The sequence below is a fragment of the Delphinapterus leucas genome, chromosome 14, assembly GCF_059928025.1.
Source record: "Delphinapterus leucas isolate spDelLeu-1000000601 "Yukka" chromosome 14, BTC_Dleu_Yukka2, whole genome shotgun sequence".
NCBI lineage: Eukaryota > Metazoa > Chordata > Mammalia > Artiodactyla > Monodontidae > Delphinapterus > Delphinapterus leucas.
Genome location: NC_143142.1, coordinates 13,530,963 through 13,547,823, shown reverse-complemented (window position 1 = coordinate 13,547,823; position 16,861 = coordinate 13,530,963).

Genomic DNA, 16,861 nt, shown 5'->3' with positions numbered 1-16,861 from the left:
GGACCGGGGCACGAACTCGTGTCCCCTGCATCGGCAGGCGGACTCTCAACCACTGCGCCACCAGGGAAGCCCGAAAGGACATTCTTGTGTAAGATGGTAAAGAGGTAGCTTGTACACCAGACAAAATAGTTTATGCCAATTGCAATGGGGAGCCATCCAAGGGTTTTAGAGAATGAGGGTAATGTTATCTGATTTAGGGTCTTTTTTTTTAACTTTTTATTTTATATTGGAGTATAGTTGATTAACAATGTTGTGTTCGTTTCAGGTGTACAGCAACATGATTCAGTTATACATATACATGTATCTATTCTTTTTCAAATTCTTTCTCATCTAGGTTGTTACATAATATTGAGCAGAGTTCCCTGTGCTACACAGTAGGTCCTTGTTGATTTAGGTTTTTAGAATAGACCCGTGGCTGCTGAGTGGAGAATGGATTAGAAGGGGGCAATGAGACATGGTGGTGGTGACTCAGAGCAAAGGAATGGTGGCAGAAAGATAAAGACATGGGAATAGGTGACATATATATCTATTATATATTGGAGGTAGAGCCAGGAGGCCTTGGTGATGGGTTGGGGTAATCTGGGATAGATTGTTGGGGAAGAAAAAAAAGCAAGAGATAGAGGGCAACCTCCAGGCTTCTTGCTGGATGATAGTATATTGCACACGAGGGTGTAAGAAAACTCTCTGGTGAATATATTGGTCTGTAATTGCCAGTCCTTTTGCCTTGATTGCCAAATTGTTGGCCCAGAGAGTACTGCGAGGAATAGCATTTATATATTTGTAGTAGCTGAATCTGAAGGGACACAGGCCAACGACGGTACACCAAGCACTCGGGAATAGCAAAAAGGCTCACAACCATCGGGGGTCCACAATTATCCCCATAGACGAGGCAACTTAACACACACACATGCTCCTAAAACGGCAGGGCTCTGTCAATTACCAATGGTAAACCACACACTGGCTCTTGACCAATCCCAGGCTCCCACAAAAGCCAACAATTAAAAGGTGTATCCTCAGCGGATGACCAGCCACTCCGGAGACCCCGGTCTCCCTGGGGGTTGTCTAACAGCTTTCAAGATTACAGCCCCAGCTCTAGCTCTCGAAAACCTGGCCCGGGCCCTAGGAAGTGCTTCAGTAATGGGTGATCATGAATGAACAGCCAACGATTTGCTGGAAATTACGAGTGATAAATAATTGAGAGGGAGGGAGCTGACCAGCGGTACCCTAGCCTCCTGCTGAGTCTCCTTAATGCATTTCCTTGATGCAACTCCCTGAAGTGTAGGGTGCAGACAGCAACCCGTCCTTCAGAAGATGCTGACTGGCAAGCTTGGAGAGTTATAAATATATGGGCCTCTCCACATTTTACTCGAGGTAACAACAGGTAGCAGCATAGCAAGGACGTGGCGTGGCTGCCCGTGTTCAACCAACTTGGACCCCACTTGCTGTGGTGTGATACACAGTCGTCCCCAGAAGGCAACCAGCCTCTGAGATTCTGAGATTGGCTGCAGGTTGAAAACCTCAGTGAGTTTAGGGAGAGATGAGAGGGATTGAGTCATCCATGAAAAGGAATTGAGGGAAGTTTTGAGATTAGTCCAATTGCCCAGATCACGAAGAGTCCAAGCTATGGTTTTTTGTTTTTGTTTTTGTTTTTGTTTTTGTTTTTGTTTCTTATCAACCCTCAATCCTGCCTCTTCCTCCTTGACCCCTACGAGTCCATCATGCTGTTATCCACAGGGTTCCCACCACTTCTTAAAATCTCTGCTGCTCTGATCTGGAGCAAGCCACAATCATCTCTCTGTGTTAGTGCAATAGCCTCAAACAGTGCTTTTCCCTCCAGTGTAGTTTTAATAGAACAGCCGGAGAGGTTCTGTTGATGGGTAAATCCCACCCTGTCTCTTGTCTGCACCAAACCCTCCAATGGCTTCCGTCAGAGTCAGAGTGGAAGTCAAAGTCCTTCCCGATCCGGGCACCCCTGTTAGCACTCTGGCATCAGTTCCTGGTACCCTCTACATCAGCCCCTCCCTTCCCACCACACAAGGCTCCCCGCGGTCCCTTGTCCACACCAGACGCACTCCTCTGGGTCACTGTGCTTCTTCCTGAACGGCTCTTCCTCCAGATATTGACATGGCTTTCCACATCACTTTAGTCAGGTTTTCGTTTAAATATCACCTTCTCCAAGAGGACTTTTCTGGCTACTGTATTTAACACTGAATTCTTGTCTGCCCACAGACATGCAGTACCTAGGTAGCTAGCTCCCTTTCTGATTTTGTTTTTCCATCAGCACTTATCACCATCTGTATTAATTTTCTGTTGCTGCCATATTGTAACTAATTACCATAAGCTTAGCAGCTTAAACAACACAAATTTATTATCTTACAGCTCTGTAGTTCAAAAGTCTGGCATAGGTCTCAGTGGGGTGAAATCAAGGTGTTGGCAAGGCTGCATTCCTTCTGGAGGCTCTGGGCTCTAATCCGTTCTCTTGCCTTTCCCAGGTTCTAGAGGCTGCCTATATTCCTTGGCTTGTGGCCCCTTCTCAAAGCAATCTTGCATCTCTCTGACCATTCTCTTGGAGTCGCATTTCCCTCCAAACTCTCTTTCCCTGCCTCCCTCTTCTACCTTTAAGGACCTTTGTGGATACATTGGGCCCACCCAGAGAATCTAGCCAGAATCATCTCCCTATTTTGAGATCAGCTGCTGAGCAAAGGTAATTCCATCTGCAACCTTAATTTGTCTTTACCGTGTAGCCTAAAATATTCACAGATTCCAGATATTAGGATGTGGACACCTTTGGGAGCTATTCTTTCGCCTACTACACCAAAGAACAGCTCTACTACTACTCCTACTGTCAAATTTGATTATTTATTATGATGAGTGTCTGTCTCTGCCAGCTAGAATGTAAGCTGCAGGAGGGCAGGACATTTGTGTCAAATCGGTTCACTGCTTTATCCCCACCAAGCATCTCAACAGTGCCCAACACATAGCAATCACTCAAAAAAAATTTTTTTTTTGAATGAATGCATGAACACATGGTGCTCCCAGATCATTCTCCACCCTTCTCCACCCACCTTTGGGTCCTGGGAGGCTGATCTGTACATAGTGTGTGCATGCTGTTCCCCGTCTGGAATTTTCTCTTGCCTGTCCTGTAAGTTTTTCATCCTCAGTCATCCTTAACACGTGACACTTTGGCATCCCTTCTGTGAAGTTTCCCGATTCTCCTAGGAAAAATGAGGAAGATTCTCTCCACTGCCTTCTGATAGTACCTTTTGTATCCTTGAACTGTGTCTATCTCCTCCTCTAGAATACCCTACGAAGATTGCAATATCTTTTTTTTTTTTTTAATTGGGTATAGTTGTTTTACAATGTTGTGTTAGTTTCTACTATACAGCGAAGTGGAGTTCCCTGTGCTATAGAGAGGTTCTCATTAGTTATCTATTTTATACATATTCGTGTATATATGTCTATCCCAATCTCCCAGTTCATACCCCGCCCCAAGTTTCCCCCCTTGTCCATACGTTTGTTCTCTACATCTGTGTCTCTATTTCTGCCTTGCAAACTGCTTCATCTGTACCATTTTTCTAGATTCCACATATAGGCGTTAATATACAATATTCGTTTTTCTCCTTCTGACTTACTTCACTGTGTACGACAGTCTCTAGGTCCATCCACGTCTTTTGTTTTTTAATCTTTGTATTCTTATATCTTGCATATGGTAAGTATTGGATAATTCTTTTTTATCAGATACATTTATTTATTTTAGTGGAAAGGTCCAGATTGAGTAGAAAGGGACTCTTGATTTTAGAATTCAATAGTGACTGGGGCAGGAGGCTTTGGAGGCAGAGCGTATATTACACTTTGGAAAGTAACAGTAATAAAATTGCTTTGGGTGCTTTACTACTTGCCAGGAACTGTGTCGAGTATTTTACGTGCATTATCTTATTTGATTCTTACAACAAAGCTATTCTGATGTCAAAGTCCATACTCTTAACTGTGGTGCTAAAATTCCTAGGACAGTTGGGATCAGAAATAAGTCATGGTGTGGCAGCCAGAGGGAGAGGATGTGAGTTCTAATATGTACATTTATACAGTAATTTCTAAATACAGAGGGAGGCAGAGGGAGAAGGGGACGGGGCAGGGGGGTGGGGGACAAATTTAAATGCCAAAGCGAAACAGAAGAAAGAAAAGACAGAGAAGTGAGAAACTTGAAAGTCAAGAAGTAATGGGTGTTCCCAGCTCAATGTGACAATTCAGACATTCCTTTGGTGACAATTATGTCAAATACAGCCTAATCTGGGCATTGATTTCCAGGCCTAAACTTTATCGAGGCTAACAGAGTAAGATGAGACTGATACTTGGGTATTATGAACTTGACTTTAAAGTCGGGGAGTGACGGGGGTACTTCAGACACACTGCAGGTTCAGTGGAGGAAATCTTTTAAGGAGGGGCGGCTACTGTGAATCCTAAAATGACCTAGGAATATCTGGCTTATGTCCACGTAAACCCTTTTTGCAGGGCTTTTTAACCCCGAGGGGTGAGGGAGCTGCTAGGAAGTGGGGACCTTGTCCTGACCCACCATTTGAAGCCGAGCGGACCACTCTTATATGTTCTCTGTGTTGATTGTTTATATTATCATCCTTTACAGAGGACAGATTCAGCTGCTATAGGATAAAGGGTTTGAAACCACGTCTTCATTTATAAGAGGTAGGGATTGAGGGTCAGAGAGGAGAGTGTGTAAGACGTCTTCTGTCTGCCCCTCCCGATCCACAGTCCGCCCTTCTGCATGCAGCTTTTTGCCCTGAGAAACATCCTTGTGGAAACCACGTCAGTGATCCCCTGTGCCTTCTGGTTTCTGTCTGGATTTGGCCAGTGGAGGCACTAGCCAATCACAGAGAGTTGGATGGAGGAAGGAGCAATCAGGTGGTGTATTTGGTCCCCCTGCTCCCATTTTGCGGGCTTATTGCAGACCTTTGACCCCTCCACCAAGGGTCACAGATCCCGCGGGGTGACGCTCTCGGTACAACCATCTGACTCCAGGTTTTATGCCTGCTCCCTTATTGTAACCCTTCAGGTCTGAGCATGGTAATATGCCCTCCTTGCTAGCCCCCTGCTGGGGTTCCCCCTAGCCCGTTGCTGTGTTCTCTACACCCTGTCCACACCTTTGCAAACAGGCTTTTTATGAAATGCTCCCTGAATTATCCTGGCTTGAGTGTGCTCTTTGCATTTTGCGGGGACCCTGACAGACGTCATGTGGCTTTTGCCCAAGATCACAGGAGGGAATCAGGCTAGAATTCCGGTCCCTTTGCCTTCATAGGCAAGTGGCCCTTTGGTCAAGTGGGCCCTAGTGGACACTGCCTTTCTTTCCTGGGGAAGCAGTTTGGGGGTCTCTGACATCAGCCAGGTTAGAGAGAGAGGTGAGAGAATCCCACGGATCATGCCAGGATGACACCGTGTCCACTTTGAGCCATCTCAGAAGAGAAGAATGAGAAATTCAAGTGCTTATAGGATCCTCTACCTGCCCCAGGGCCTGGAAAGACCTCAGTTCCCCAAAAGTCAACGGACAAAGTATCACCTAACGTTTATAGAGTGACTACTGTGCATTGTACAAACATGAACTAGTCAGACCTTCGTAACAATCCTGCAAGGAGCTTAATCACTTCAAATAGAAGGCAACATTGATTATAACACATCCTGTACCAGAAACTTATAAATGAGCATTTCAACATCCAATAAAATAGGTATTATTTCTGTTTTGCTCATGAGGAACTGCTTCCTCCGCACTAATTTTATTATAGTTATCTGTATTATTACTGTCACCGGTATCATTTTTATATCTAGACCGTGCATCACAGACTCAGAGAACCCCCCAGGAAGGACAGGTGTCTCCAGGATGCCAGCTCCAAGCAGGGGCAAGTCAAACCTGACTCATTAAGTAACCTCCTGTCTGAGTGTGGCTTCTGGCCCACAGCCGATCCTCAGTAATCAAGGCTCCGTTGGATAAATGAATGGAAGGAGGAGGGAAGGGAGAGAGGGAGGATGGAATGAATTTGTGTGATCATGGCTTTTGGGATGCCAAGGCAGCTCCAGCATTCGTAGTGTAGCTTTCCGAATTCAGGTTCCTCATCTGTAAAAGGGGAATGACATCATTAAAGTGCCTGACTCCACGCCTGGCACATAGTAGGTCCTCCATAAAAATAACAGTTCCCCATTCTCCTCTAGTGTTGGTTAAGAAAGCAAGGGCTGTCTGACCAGGAGGAACAAGTTTACTGCCTCCGGATGCTTCCCCCAGTGTCACTGCCTGCGAGCCCCATGAATGCAGCCCCAGGAGGTGAGGGGTGGGAAGGGGGACACGGGGTGAAGTTTAAGGAGATTCATGACCTTGACTGTCCTCCGCAGCCTGATTTATGGGGCAGTGCCGTCTCCTGGATGAGATGTAGACGCTGTGAATGAAAGAGCTGTAGAAAATCTTAATCCCCAAATGGCAGAAAGAGACACTCTCAGGTCCGGGATGTATTTGATCAAATACATCAGGTGAGGCATGATGTTTCCACAAGGAATCCAGTCAGCTCTCAGGCCTCTGCTGGCCTTTCTGAAGTAGGAATGAAACATTTTCCCACTTATCCAACAAAATCTTTTGCTGATTTTGCCAAAAAAAAAAAAAAAAAAAGAATCTGGACTCAGGATATTACAGTCCTGTCACTGAATCAACTCTGGCATAGAAGGGTAAGAGGCAAGGGAAAAGGGACAGTGGAGGAAGAACCCCCCTCAGAAAAAAAAATACCCAGTCTCTTTTGGGGTGGTGAAAGGGGGCTTGGGCAGAGCCTTGATGTACACAGCTTGTTAGAGATCAGTATTCTGGGAGGTCAGGCTGCGAAAATGGAAGAGAAGTTGCTATTTGCTCCTTGTCTTATATGAGGGTGGTGGTTGAGCCATCTGACAGTTCTTGGGAACAACGGAAGCAGCTCTTTTGGCCGAACTGACTCTGTCCCATGGCTGTCAGAGCTGTTCAAAATCCAGGAAGTATAATGGGATTCCCATAAGCAAGAGGTGGTGGCTGGGATTCAAGGCTCAGTCTGATGGAGCAGTGGCTGGGGGACAAAGTCTGACTCCCTGATTCTCAGACCTGCCTCTGTTTACCTCTTGGACCAGCTTCTCTGAAAGCTTTTGCCTCTGGAGAAAGAATTCCTTGAAGTCCTCCCCTTGGTCTTCTGTGGGCACTTCTTTAACAGAAGGCCGGATGGCAGTGTAGAGTCTAGACGCAGGAAGGATGGCGACATCTTCTCAACATCTAGACTGTGGGTTCTTTCGCTGCACCAGCGTTCTGAACTCCAGCGCATAGCAGGTCTAGCTGTGATGGTTTCCTACATGTCCCAAGCCTTCCAGGCTTGACTCATACGGCTGTAGGAGGCCCCACCATTTTCTTCTTGGTAAACATGAGTGCATCCTAAGAGCCAGTTGAAATGTCAGCTCCACTGTGAAGCCGAGTGCATCTCTATTTTCCCCCCATGGCGTTTTACACACTCCTTTACGTTAGTTGTATGTAGGCCATTTTGTGTTGTCTCCATTCCCACTAAACCAGGGGTGTTATGGGCTGAATTTTGTCTCCCTGCTCCAGATTCCTATGTTGAAATCCTAACCCCAGTCCTTCAGAATGTGATGGTGTTTGGAGACAGGCTCTTGAAAGAGGTAATTAAGGTACAATGAGGTCATTAGGGTGGGCCTTATTCCAATTTGACTGGTGACCTCATAGGAGGAGGAAACTAGGACACAGACACACACAGAGGGAAGACCATGGGAAAACTCAGAAAGAAGACAGCCATCTACAAATCAAGGTGAGAGGCTTCAGAAGAAACCAATCCTGCCGACACATGGATCTCAGCCTTCCAGCCTCCAGAACTGTGAAAAAGTAACCTCCTGTGCTTTGGCCACCCGAGAGCGGACTCATTCAAAAGCTTCAGCAAACTTTTTTTGTCAAGGTCCAGGTAGTAACTATTTCAGCTTTGCCAGCCACACGGTATCTGTTAAACTCCTCAACTCTGCCACTGTCGTGTGAAGGCAGCCAGAGACCAGCCATTCAGAGTGGGCGAATGAAACCTTACAAAACAGGCAGCTGGTTGGCTCAGGTCCCCAGACAGCAACTTGCTGACCCTTGTGTGAGATGGAAGCTCCCAGGCCAGGGTTAATATCCACTTTATTTTCTTTCTATTCCTAAGGATGTAGCATAGGGCTGGGCACACACGAGGTGTTCAACTGATTTTTTTTCACTATTTTTAAAAACTTTTTATATCAAAAAATTGCAGAAGTTGCAAATGCAATACGAAGAGTTCTGTGTACCCTTTACTGTGTCAGCTTCACCCGTGACATGTCATAGGTCAAGTCAATGTATAGCAACTTATCTATAGCTATTAAAGCCAGGAAGCTTTGCTCTGCCTATTTCCAGCTGTGTATCCCTGGGCGTGTCATTTAACTCCTCTGATCTCAATTGCCTCAGCAGTAAGATTGTGCTAATCATAGAACCTATCCATTGGGCAGCAAGAATTGAAATGGATAATACACACCAAGAAGTTAGCGCCGCATTCGGGACAGCTTGGTAACAGCTCAATGAGTGCTGATGAGAATGAGAAGTATTATTGTTTCACTTGTATTATTTCCCTGATGTTTCAGGGAAACAACCGAACACTCCACTCTGAGTTGTAGGTATCAGTCCTTCAGGTGACCTTTGGAGAGATCAGCTTGAGACTTTTCCTAGGAAACGCCTGGCTATGGGGGCATCTCCAGGACTCTCTGATGAGCAGGGGAAAATGAGATGTGTCCAAGGAGCTACTTCTTTTTTTTTTTTTTACATCTTTATTGGAGTATAATTGCTTTACGATGGTGTGTTAGTTTCTGCTTTATAACAAAGTGAATCAGCTATACATGTACATATATCCCCATATCTCCTCCCTCTTGCATCTCCCTCCCTCCCATCCTCCCTATCCCACCCCTCTAGGTGGTCACAAAGCACCGAGCTGATCTCCCTGTACTATGCGGCTGCTTCCCACTAGCTATCTATTTTACATTTGGTAGTGTGTATATGTCCATGCCACTCTCTCACTTTGTCACAGCTTACCCTTCCCCCTCCCCGTGTCCTCAAGTCCATTCTCTAGTAGGTCTGTGTCTTTATTCCCGCCTTACCCCTAGGTTCTTCATGACATTTTTTTTTCTTAGATTCCATATATATGTGTTACCATACGGTATTTGTCTTTCTCTTTCCGACTTACTTCGCTCCGTATGACAGACTCTAGGTCCATCCACCTCACTACGAATAACTCAATTTCGTTTCTTTTTATGGCTGAGCAATATTCCATTGTATGTATGTGCCACATCTTCTTTATCCATTCATCCGATGATGGGCACTTAGGTTGTTTACCAAGGAGCCACTTCTGAACAGACCTATTAAAACTAAACTGAGACTTCATGCATGCATTGAGGGCTAAGGGAAGGCCCAACCCAGTGGCATTTCTTTCCCGCATACAATCAACTATTTACCATTTCTCACTCCTAGACCTGGCCACCTCCACCCAGAAAGGCCTTGAGGAGGGAGGCCAGTGATAAAATTTACAGAAGGGAGAATGCCCCAAACCACGAGCTGGGAAAGAAAAGTGAGACGTGGCTAATTCCACAAAGCTGGGGAAAGTTACAGCCAGACCACCAGCAGAGCTCAAACGAGTAGCTTGAACCAGGCTTTTCAAAAGACAGTGATGACGATGCCGATAAAGATTATAATAGCAATAGCCATAAATAGCTCGCATTTAAATGGCACTTTTTCAAAAGTCAGATACTGTTCTGAGAGCTTTACATTTATATCAATTCACTTACAGGAATGAACTCTCTGTAGTTTGCCAAGGTAGATGTTATTCTTTATTAATTTTACAAATGAGGGAACATCAGCAAAGACAGGTTAAGTGACTTGCCCAAAGTCACACAGCCAATACAAGGCAGGGCTAGGATTCGAACCCAGGTCACCTGGCTCTGTGGTCTGTGTTTAATCACCAAAGGCATCCAGTGGCTCCTCTTCATAGAGTAACCCTGCCAGTGGATATGGAAAGCGTTTCCACAATTGTTCCTCTAGCCCAGGAGTCAGCAAACTTTCTCTAAGGGGCCAGGTTTACTTTCTGTAAATCTGACTTTGTGGGCAAAGGCCAAGTTGAGGGTATGATGTAGGTATGCAGAAAAAACAAATTCCCACAACGATTTTATTGACAAATTTTAATTAATAATACTGAGAGCATTTTTTGGAATATAGGCCTGCTAACAAGAAGAATGGGCTTCTTTTGGGGGCGGGGGTCGTGTGCCCGAAGCACAGTGAGGCCAAACAAACCGAAACATCAGAGTTTGGAGCAGGGAAAGGTTTATTCTAGGGCCATGCAAGGAGACGGGTGGCTCATGCCCTAAAAAGCCCTGAGCTCCCCAAAGGATTTCAGCAAAGCATTTTTAAAGGCCAGGTGAGGGAGCGGGGTCGCAGGGTACGTGATCAGCTTGTGCACGGTTCTCTGATTGGCTGGTGATGGGGCAACAGGGTGGCGTCACAGGGGTTAACTTTATCAGTCCTTAGGCTCCAGGAGGCCTGGGGCTATGTGCTCATGGTCATCAAGTAGTTAACATCTTCCATTTGGTGGGGAGTTTTCACATCTGCAAAACAGCTCAGGGACTGTTATCCAGGTACTTCAGAGAGGAGCTAAAGCAGAGGAGATGGGGAGAGACCTGCCCAGGAAGGCCCAGTAGAGTCCTGCCCGGTTACACTGCCGGCATCTAGCGGGTGGAGGCCAGGGATTCTGCTCAACGTGCCCCAGTGCACAGAATAGCCCCCCCCACACAGCCAAGAATTACAGCCCAAAATGTCATCAGTGCCGGGTTTGGGAAACCCTGTTCTAGAAGCTTCAGGTTCCTCACCTATAAATTGAGTTCCACAGTAAGACTAAATGAGCTCTAATGTATGCAGAGATACACAACAGGGCATGCCAGATTGTCAAGCACATAAGATAAATATTCTTACTATTCCGATTTTTATTCAAAGATTGAAAAACCGAAAACCATTCTGAGGGGTGGGATTGGGCAGCCCCTGCTCTAGTGTGGGGTTGGAACGGGGGTTCTCAGAAGAAAAAGCGTCTTTTGTGATTGTCTGTCTTCCAGCTCATCCTCCCTGCCAGCCACCCCTCCCCTCCCCCTGCCCTCTTAGCCAAGCTCGGAGACTGGATGCAAAAGCCATCATTAAAAAATGAACATGAGTTGTTTTTTCCCCTTTTTGATCAAATAATCCAGTTTGCTGCCTCAGACAAATCATTATTCATGTGGAACCTGCCTGCAGCGCCCCTGGGGAGGAAGGCCAAATTGATTTAACATCTAATTCAGTTTGTCCCTTCTGCTAACCCCACTGGTATGCTAACTTCACCCTTGGAGGATGGAGAGGAAGGGGTTGGGAGGCAGCAGCGGGGCAGAGTGAGACACTAGGGAATTAGCCAAGGCATAGATTTAAGACCAGCTCTCTGCAAAAGCAAGATGGAGACGCAGCACGTCCTTAGAGCACCCGCCTTCCTGTCCTGGGCTTTCTCATCCTTGGAGATAGTTTTCCTCCTTCTCTGAGCTTATTAGAATAATAGCAACGCCATCAAAATGACGGCAGCCTAGTCTGTGCTGAGCGGAATCCCTGAGGACATCCTGGGCGAGAGACAGCCTGACGCCCATTTTCCAGCTGGGGAAGGGGAAGTTCAGAGAGGTTGAAGGACATGCCTAGAAAGTTCTAGAACCAGGACACAAAGTCATTTTGGTCTGCTCTCCAAAGCCACAACTACCACAGACTCCTGGATGTAGGAAGGTGTTTAGAGGGGTTCTGTAGCTTTTTCCCATAAAGGTCACCTGAGTAATCGTCCTGACACATTTGTGTTGCCTGTATGTGCTGGTTGAAGGGTCAGCTGACCCATCTGATCACCCCAACTCTGAATGTTCTGCTCGTCACTACTAAGCCCGTCCATCCACTAGTAAGCCTCTTTCTGGGCTTCCGGGTGGAGGTGAGGGATGTAAAAACAGCCTCCGGATGGGAAGGTGGTCTCCTGGGATCTCAGGCAGGGTTCTCTGGCCCCCTATCGAGGTCGGGGGTGTAACTGGGATGACACGTTGCCGGCTGTGTCCCTCCTTTATGTAGTGGCACACCTAGGACGTTATCCTGAGCAGGTAAGTGGCAGATTCAGGGTTCAACTCCAGGTCTCTCTGGCTCCAAGCTGGGGTGTTCTTTCTATTGGGTGGCATGGTACCCCTTCCCCAGCATTTTATGCTCTCTTCTGCCCACCCCGCCACAGTAAAAACCTCCTCTTAGGAAGTGGTGTTGTATCCTAGGGGAGCTTCCGAGCGAGAAGTGGGGAGGAGAGGGGCGTGCCGCAGGCAGGGGGGCGCCTGCGTCCTAGATCAAGTATAAAGTGGAAGGGAGAGGGGAGAGAGAGGAAGTGGGGGGATTGAGACAGAGACAGAGAGACAGAAGGAAAGAGTGAGAAAGAGAGAGAGGGAGGGAGAGAGAGAAAGAAGGAGAGAGAGAGAGAGAGAGAGGAGGGGAGGGGAGGACAGGGGAGGGGAGGGGAGAGAAGAAGCTTTTGCATAAGGACTTTGAGATAAGGGCCAATGCAGCCCGGCTAGGAGTCCAGGCATCAGACTAAGTCCGGGAATGGTTTGCTCCTGGCTCTGCCCGGTCCAGCACAGCTCTGATGCTGTGGGTCCAAGGCTGATACAGCATCATTTGGCACTTCGGGGAGCTGGCAGCTTTGGGGGGATCAAGAAAGACTACTGGCATAGCATTGGCGTTTTCATGGTGGACTCTGACCTTCTGACAGTGTGAGACCTGCCCTCCAGGCCTTGCAGGCGGCCCTCACTGGCAGGTTGTCATAATGGAAAAACAGATTATTCTTCATGAGCGTGTGTGAGGTACTCTCTAGGGATTCTGGAATAGCTGAGAGATGCTAAACTTGGGGACCCCAAGCTGTGCAGGTAGGAACTCACAGATGGTGGCCTTTGAGAATCAGTGTTAGTGGAAATAATTTCACTGGACACTTGTTACATATCAAGCCCCCAACTGGGCACGTTGTATACTTGTGCACTTCATCCTTACCAGGTGGGTGGTATCGTCAGCCCTGTTTTATGGGAGGAGATATGGGAGTTCAGCGTATGTCATCACTTAGTGGCAGAGCTGGGATCTGAAACCTTGCAGGCTAGCTGCCCTGGGATCAGGGGCTCTGATCCCAGCCCTCATCTTCCTGGTTGTGTGCACGGCCTTACGGGGCTGGAGGACCTGGGCAACACATCTGTCCTTCAGTCCCTAAAGCCCTGGAAGGAATTACATCAAGGTAGCATTGACATCCTGGAGGGTCCAAGTTCTCTGCATGAACGCACATCGTAGGGTGTGTGTGCGTTTCTGTACGTGTGGTCATGTGTGGTTCTGCATCTGTGTGTATGCATGTGCGTGTTTCTATAGGCTTTTGTGTTTGTGTTTCTATGTATGTTTTTATGTGTGTATGTGTGCGTTTTGTGTTTCTGCGTCTGTATGTGTATTCGTGTGTTTGTATTGGTGTGTATATGGACGTTTGTGTGTATAGTTGTTTGCATGTGTATATGTTTGCATGTGTGTGTGTGTTTCTGTGTGTGTATCTGTGTGTCCGTTTCTGTATGCTTTTATGTTTCTTTGAGTGTTTGTGTGTTTGTATTGGTGGGTTGGTGTACGTTTATGTAGCTGTTTGTGTGTATATGTGTTTTGTGTCTGCTTTTGTTTTCTTGGGTTTTGTTTTTATTTTTTAACTTTTTATTCTGTATTGGCGTATAGCTGGTTAACAATGTTGTGTTAGTTTCAGATGTACAACAAAGTGATTCAGTTACACACATACATGTATCTCTTCTGTTTGTGTTTCTGTGTGTATTTGTGTGTTTGTACATGTGTGTGTTTCTGGTTGTGCTTCTGCATGGTGTGTGTGTGTGTGTGTGTGTGTGTGTGTGTGTGTGTGTGTCTTCGGCACTTTGAGGCTGGAGGACAGAGGAGACGGTTAGCACTGGAAGAGACTGCCGGTGGAGCTGGAACAGCATCTCCAAAGGCAGAAGTGACTGATGGAGGGAGACCCTGCGCAGCATCCGTCCTCGCTGGGAGGGGCAGCTTGGCCCTGACTCCTGGCCCTCTGGGTGTGGGCGTGGACAGCCCCGGCTCCTTTCTCGCCCCCCCACCTCGCAGCAGCCCCTCCCTGTGGCCTCGTCCCCTCAGGGCCCGCGTCCATCGCGCTGGGGGACGCTGGCCGCCTACGCCTTCTCCTGGCCCTGCCTGCTGCGTCTCCTCCACCCAGAGTTGCCAGTCACCTCCGTGCAGGGCTGCACCCACCGCCCCAGGGAGAAGCGCTCGCCCCACAGTCTGTGCGGGTGGGGTCTCCAGGCCTGCCACACGCACGACAGTCACCCAGCAGCGCATGTCACTCCCTCCAAGCCTCCCGCCCCTGCCCCAGTTCCAGGCCTTCATCTTCCTATGGGAATAATTCCACCAGGAGAATCACACTGCAGGCCCAGAGGTCTAGCAACACGGGGGGCGAGGAGGGGGCTGGGATGCAGCGTATGGAACGTGTCCCTTGGGCTCTGGGTGACAGAGCCCCCAACACCGGCCCGAGTCTTGTAGCGAAGATTGCCAACTCTGCCTGGGCCGTTACCAGTCGATGCAGGCAGCAGGTGAGCCCCCTGACCCCTGACATGGCCGGGAGCACAGGATCCGAGGAGGGGACAGAGTGGAGCTGACAGAGCTAACTCTCTGAGCTGGGGGCATTCTGCCAAGAAACAGGAACCGCTTGCAGCGAGCTATTTCTCCATCTGCCTCTGCATCCAAGGGAATGGAAGGTCCCCGGCTATGTCCAGACGAGAAATGAGGCTGCCCTCTTGGCGTGTGATGTGACCGGCCACACAGCCGCTGACCCAAGCTGGAGGGAGTGGCCTCTGGATGAAAATAGGCAGGAATATACCAGTGCCAGCTGCGTGCCGGCCGGGGCTGTAGCTAGAGTCAGTCACAGCATATCTGCACTGCTTGGATGTGGGCTCGTCCCAAAGCAGAACCCGAGGCAAGGAGCTGGGGCCAAGTCGTTTATTTGGGAGGTGAGTCCAGGAGGCAGTGATGGGGGAGTGGGAAAAAGGCAGGGAAGGAGAAGACTGACAGAAGGTGCATCACAGGGCAGGTGACCTCAGGAGACCCCTGGGAGACTGCAGAGCGTGGCCAGCCGGGGGCGAGGGGCTGCGGCATTTACCCACCAATTCCCACCCATCCTGGGCACTTCTGGGGCTGGGGGGTTGAGCAGGTGTCCGTGAAATGCAGAGAGAGACAGACACTTGAGATAAGACACCACCGCACAAGGGGAATTGCCCCCTGAAGCTGCAGGTGGCCTTGTCGCGGACACCTGCTTACGGCGTCTGCTACATGGAAAACAGTGCCACCGTTAGCCAGTCCTCCTCTATCTGTTGTCCTATTTTCTGGCCTCCGAAACACCCAATGTGTCCTCTTCTTCTCTCTTGCTCTTCCCTGTGACTGCAGCGTGTGACCTGCAGCTTGGTGGGAATTTCCCATGCTTCCCCTCACCCCCTGCAGGCTTCTCTAGAGTAGGATTTCTCAACCCTACTCCTGTTGGCATTTGGGGTTGGAAGATTCTCTGTGGCGAGGGCCGTCCTGGGCACTGTAGGATGTTGAGTGGCATCCCTGACCCCTACCCACTAGATGCCAGGAGAGTCCACCCTCCGCTGTGACAACCATAAAGGTCCTCAGACATTTTCCAGTGTCCCCTGCAGAGCAAAATACTTGACAACTATCACCTTGCTTGGTTTTCTTCAAAGCACGTATGACTGCCTGCACGTATCACGTGTATTCGTCCATCCGCTTGTTTTCTGTCTGCAGCCCCTTCCACTCAGCAGGTCGCTCCATGAGAGCTGGTCCTTCTCTATCTCATTGCACAATGTCTCTTTTCTCCCCGAATTGCACTCTGTCCAGAGGAGGCCCTGGATAAAGAGCTGTTGCATGAAGTCCAATCATCCCGATTGGTCAGGTGGATCTTTGATCGATTTGATTTTGGGGTTATTAGGTTGAAGTGAAATTCCACTTTGCGTTGACCACTATGGAATCGAGTCACCCAAGTCCAGTCCTCTGCCTTTGCGGGTAGAATCTTTCCAACCAAATAGGACTTTGATGATACCAGAGAAGGCTGCAGGGTCTCAGGACCACTTCTGGGAACATTGATCAGTTCTGACTGCAGGGGGCTGCGAGTAGGGGTGTAGATGATGCATGAGTTAGTTGAGCTTAGACTCTGAAAGCTGTTGCTTTTTTTTGCTTTTTTTGCGGTACACGGGCCTCTCACTGTTGTGGCCTCTCCCGTTGTGGAGCACAGGCTCCGGACGCTCAGGCTCAGCGGCCATGGCTCACGGGCCCAGCCGCTCCGCGGCATGTGGGATCTTCCCGGACCGGGGCACGAACCCGTGTCCCCTGCATCGGCAGGCGGACTCTCAACCACTGAGTCACCAGGGAAGCCCTGAAAGCTGTTGCTTTTGAGGAAATTATGAGACAACAGCTTGTTTTCTTTGAATTGTATCTTTCTTCTAAAAGCAGATCTCAGAGAAAAAGAAAAAAGGAAGGAAAGACGAGAAGAAAAAAGGGAGGGAGGAAGGGAGGAGGGAGTTAACTTAGATGGTGTGAAATCTCCTGTTGCCTTTTTTTAAAAATGTATTTTAAAACATAATTTAAAAAATGGGCTTTATAATATATAATGGTTTTTTGTTTGTTTTTGTTTTGTTTTTGTTTTTTTTGCGGTACGCGGGCCTCTCACTGCTGTGGCCTCTG